The following is a 6,000-nucleotide window of genomic DNA, read 5'->3' as shown; positions in this document are numbered from 1 at the left end:
ACCAATCAATTACATGGTTATGTGGCTAGTTGCTACTCTGTGGAAGCATTCAAGAGAACATATGCACATTTCCTGCAACCAGTTGAAGGACCTCAGGGTTGGTCAGAATCAGACAAGCCTAAACCACTAGCTCCTGGATATGATAAGTTGGCACGAAGGGCTCGGAAAGAGAGAAAAGAGAGGGCACTGAAAACCAAAACCTGCCAAAGTTTCAAGGGTTGGAACTGTGATTAGATGCAGGAAATGCAAGTGTATTGGTCACAACAAAACAACATGTCCAGGAAATGTTGCTTCAAGTTAAAATGGACCGGCTACTATTGGACAAAATGATATATCATTATCCAAGTCCAGATGCAATGGAAAAGACTCCAAGATGTCTACTTCCAAGGTACAAAAGCCTATATTACATACTTGCAAACATTTCTTGTTTTGTTAAATGCTCCTAATTAATTTCTTTCTTCTGCTGTCCTGTTAGGCAAATGTGCAAACATCTCAACAAAGCACTAACCGAAAGAGAGCTGCTACAAGTGATGAGAACCATCCATCTAAAAAAATGTGCTCCACATTTGCTCCTATGCAGAAAAGGTCATCTAAATCGCTAGTATTGGCTAAGAAGAAGATGAAGGCCTCTTCCAATATTGCTGTAAAAAATGTGAACTTCGGTTCATCTTTTACTGTCAATGTTACCTCCGGCCCGGCAAGTTCCCAAGTTGGCAGAAATAAAACAGCAAAGAAAGTGCCAACAAAACTACTAGACTAGTGCTTTTTTGTTGTTGTCTAGATCCCTCGAATTCATGTTTGTTGTTGATTGTAAGCTATATTCAGTACTGTTTCCCTTTCTCATTTAGTACTTTGTCAAACTATGTTCAACTAAATTGGGTTCAGACTATGTTTAGACTACTTTCAACTAAATTTGGTTCAGACTATGTTCAACTAAATTCAGTACAATGCTCTGAAATGTCCAAACCATGTTCAGTTATATTTAGTTCTGGAATGTACTTTTCTCTTGTTCATATGAAAAAGTGGATCAAGACAATGCAGGAGTGAGAGAGAGCCGGCCGGTGCCCTTAGTCACGTAGACGTGGCAGTCAGACCACATGGATGGTTTCAGTCAAAACCAGGTCCACGTCACTATAAAACCACCTTAAGCAATTTGAGGGATGAAAAGTATCCGGTTTAAAGAGTTGAGGGGCTGACTTTTGGTGGTTTTAGAGTTGAGGGATGATTTCTATACTTTGGCGAGAGTTCGAGGACGAAAAATATGCTTATCCCCATTCCAAAAAGAACCAGCTCCAGTATCTTTAAGTGTAAGTGCCATATTTGATAGGTTTTGCAGAGGATTGTGTAAAGTGCATTACAAACGAGTAAAGCTGCAGTACGCAAATAGTCCAAAATGTACATTACATATGGGCGTAAAATGTTGTGTACATTAGTACAAAATGAAATAAACATAAGTGTAAAATGCAATGGAGAATATTCTCGAATATTCATAGAGATATATCCAACAAAGTTCTGCTTTTAAAATATTCAAAACTGGGTATGACAAAGCTGCAAGATATCCGAGGCACTCAAAAACTTGGGAAAAAAAGATTGCAATAGAGTTTGCATGAGAGATTACAAAAGTTCAAAATTGATGAATAATAAATAAATAAAGGAAAGTTATCCTAGCATAGCATCCGAGTGGATGGCCGGAGAGAAAAGGAGAACAAGGGTGTGGGCTCCATAGAAAATGTACCACCTCAAGCACTGAATGGGTTGGAAGACACCCTCGTGCAATGCCATTGTTGCTCCTCCCACGGCACATTGCCTGTGGCGTAGAGTGACATCGAGATACGACGGCCTTCAGCGCCACCACCGTTGGTCTATGGAGGGTATCAGTGGCCACCACTATTGTTCAAGTGGCGCTACTACTATTGCTCCCATCATGAGTTATGAAGTTGACGGGGGAGGGGGGAGGGGGCCTCGATCGCTAACAACAATGCAGAATGGGCGCTATGGAGAAGATAGGGTGGGCGGATCAATAAAGAAGATATGCATTTATCTTTGAAGAAAGGGAATTTGAAATCACCAAAGGGAATATTTTACATCAAGATTAAATAATTTCGGCACCCCACTGAACCTTGTGGTCTACACATACCACCTTCATGTGAACGCTATATTGTAAGTCACCATGCTATTTTTTGTGCAATATCCTGCATATTTGCCAATGCGCCAGTGCTATCGACTTGTCATTTTTTTTATTTTTTGCGTGGACTTATCATTTTTATCAACATGAATAATGCCTAATGGTGGTAATGTGTGTCATTTGTGGTTCCCATTATGGGTTTGCATCTGAATTTGGACAAGTGTGTCTTCTACCTTCAAGGGATACACGGAGCCAAACCCAACACAGATCCGACAGATCCAAACCACGCTACTCTAGTATTGCACCATGACAACATTTAGCTGATTTTGACGGTTGTGGCTATTTGTCATAGCCGGCTATTTTAATTATGGTATTTTCGTAAGATCACTACTTATTGCCATTCTTGGCCGCTTTTCACCTCCTTTGGTGGAAATCGTGGAACTTCTTTGGGGCTGTTACTTAGAAAATGATCGTTGAAGCAATATCAGTGAAGCTAATTCTCAATTGAAATGGTGAAATGTACACCAAACACATGCTGGATCAAGAGGGCGAGGAACGTCATCGAGCTGAATGTGTGTAGAACTCGAAGGTGGTGTACGTTCGGTACTTTATCGATCGGAGCTAGAAGAAGTTCGACTACATCAACCGCGTTGTCAAACGATTCCTCTTACGGTCTACGAGGGTTCGTAGACACACTCTCCCCCCTCATTGCTATGCATCTCGTAGATAGATCTTGCATGAGAGTAGGAATTTTTTTGAAATTGCATGATGTGTTTCCCAACAGATACCTTATCATATTAAATGCTATGCTACTTTGTGTCATGCATGACAATAAATAAGATAATCTATGATACTTTGCACTATGAAGGTAATTGATGTGGCCTTACGTTCATTAGATTTCATTTTGAAGGGCGGTTTTTGAATGATGGGAAATCATAGTGCAATATATTGGGGGGGAAGAGGCCATGTCATTCATCTATCATGACAAGTTCTGTTTTTTGATCTTGTTCAGAGTTTTAGTATGCACTACCAAACAAAGGATGAGAAGATGTTCCATTAGCTATTTCCTGGAAAAGAGATGTTTTATGGACTAAAAATGGTTGCTTTAGATACTGATTGCAAACAGATTAAAGATTGTTTTGTTGTTGGAAGTGTAGCTGAAATATATGTTGAGATATGTCCAAATTTTGAAAATGTCAAACACGACAAGGAGCTGGGCAATGATGTTGAGCTTCTGATGGGTCCAAATGCTAGTGGTGAATCAGAGGGAGCTGCAGATCATTTTGTCACATTGGCTAGTTGTCCACCTAGGGAAAATGATTGTATTGCAATCACTTCTGGTAACTCAAAAGACTTCTGCAGTCCATCAACACACCAATCAATTACATGGTTATGTGGCTAGTTGCTACTCTGTGGAAGCATTCAAGAGAACATATGCACATTGCCTACAAACAGTTGAAGGACCTCAGGGTTGGTCAGAATTAGACAAGCCTGAACCACTAGCTCCTGGATATGTTAAGATGTCAAGAAGGCCTCGGAAAGAGAGAAAAGGAGAGGGCACTGGAAAACCAAAAGCTACCAAAGTTTCAAGGGTTGACTGTGATTAGATGCAGGAAATGTTGGTCACAACAAAACAACATGTCCAGGAAATGCTGCTTCAAGTTCAAATGGACCGGCTACTATTGGACAAAATGATATATCATTATCCAAGTCTAGATGCAATGGAAAAGACTCCAAGATGTCCACTTCCAAGGTACAAAAGCCTATATTACATACTTGCAAACATTTCTTGTTTTGTTAAATGCTCCTAATGAATTTCTTTCTTCCATTGTCCTGTTAGGCAAATGTGCAAACATCTCAAAAAAGCACTTTTCAAAAGAGAGCTGCTACAAGTGATGAGAACCATCCATCCAAAAAAAATGTGCTCCGCATTTGCTCCTGTGCAGAAAAGGTCATCTATATCCCTAGGATTGCCTAAGCAGAAGATGAAGGCTTTTTCCAATATTGCTGTAAAAAATGTGACAGTAAATGTGAACTCTAGTTCATTCTTTACTGTCAATGTTACCTTAGGCCTGGCAAGTTCCCAAGTTGGCAGAAATAAAAGAGCAAAGAAAGTTCCAGGAAAACTACTAGACTAGTGCTTTTTGTTGCTGTTTAGATCCCTAGAATTCATGTTTGTTGTTGATTGTAAGCTATATTCAGTATTGTTTCCTTTTCCCATTTAGTACTTTGTCAGACTATGTTCAACTAAATTGGGTTTAGACTATGTTCAGACTACTTTCAACTAAATTTGGTTCAGCTATGTTCAACTAAATTTAGTAGAATCCTGTGAAATGTCCAAACCATGTTCAGTTATATTCAGATTTTGTTCAGTTATATTCAGTTCTGGAATGTACTTTTCTCTTGTTCAGATGAAAAGGTTGATCAAGAGAATGCAGGAGTGAGAGAGAGCCGGCTAGTGCCCTTAGTCATGAGGACGTGGCAGTCAAACCAGGCCACGTGGACGGTTTTAGTCAAAACCGGGTCCACGTCACTATAGAACCACCTTAAGCATTTTGAGGGACAAAAAGTATCCGTCTTAAGGAGTTGAGGGACTGACTTTTGGTCGCTTTAGAGTTGAGGGATGATTTCTATACTTTGGTGAGAGTTCGAGGACAAAAAATATACTTATCCCCATTCCAAAAAGAACCAACTCTGGTATCTTTAAGTGTATGTGCTATATTTGATTGGTTTTGCATAGGATTGTGTAAAGTGCATTACAAATGTGTAAAGTTGCAGTACACAAATAGTCCAAAATGTACATTACATATAGGCGTAAAATGTTGTCGACATTAGTACAAAATTAAATAAACATAAGTGTAAAATGCAATGGAGAGTATTCTCGAATATTCATAGAGATATATCCAACAGAGTTCTACTTTTAAAATATTCAAAACTGGGTATGACAAGGCTGCAAGATATCCGAGGCACTCAAAAACTTGGGGGAAAAGGGATTGCAATAGAGTTTGCAGGAGAGATTTCGAAAGTTCAAAATTGACGAATAGTAAATAAATAAAGGAAAGCTATCCTAGCATAGCATCCTGGTGGATGGCCAGAGAGAAAAGGAGAACAAGGGTGTGGGATCCATAGAAAATGTACTACCTTAAGCACTAAATGGGTTGGAAGCCTTCCTTGTACAACGCCATTGTTGTGTTGGAAATATGCCCTAGAGGCAATAATAAAATGGTTATTATTATATTTCCTTGTTCATGATAATTGTCTATTGTTCATGCTATAATTATATTGACCGGAAACCATGATACATGTGTGAATACTTAGACCACAACATGTCCCTAGTGAGCCTCTAGTTGACTAGCTCGTTGATCAATAGATGGTCATGGTTTCCTGACCATGGACATTGGATGTCGTTGATAACGGGATCACATCATTGGGAGAATGATGTGATGGACAAGACCCAATCCTAAGCATAGCACAAGATCATGTAGTTCGTCTGCTAAAGCTTTTCTAATGTCAAGTATCATTTCCTTAGACCATGAGATTGTGCAACTCCCGGATACCGTAGGGATGCTTTGGGTGTACCAAACGTCACAACATAACTGGGTGGCTATAAAGGTACACTACAGGTATCTCCCAAAGTGTCTGGTGGGTTGGCACGAATTGAGACTGGGATTTGTCACTCCGTATGACAGAGAGGTATCTCTGGGCCCACTCAGTAATGCATCATCATAATGAGCTCAATGTGACTAAGTAGTTGGTCACGGGATCATGCATTACGGAACAAGTAAAGTGACTTGCCAGTAACGAGATTGAACGAGGTATTGGGATACCGACGATCGAATCTCGGGCAAGTAACGTATCGATTGACGAAGGGAATT

Source organism: Triticum aestivum, chromosome 6B, assembly GCF_018294505.1.
Source record: "Triticum aestivum cultivar Chinese Spring chromosome 6B, IWGSC CS RefSeq v2.1, whole genome shotgun sequence".
NCBI lineage: Eukaryota > Viridiplantae > Streptophyta > Magnoliopsida > Poales > Poaceae > Triticum > Triticum aestivum.
This window is presented reverse-complemented; position numbering follows the sequence as displayed.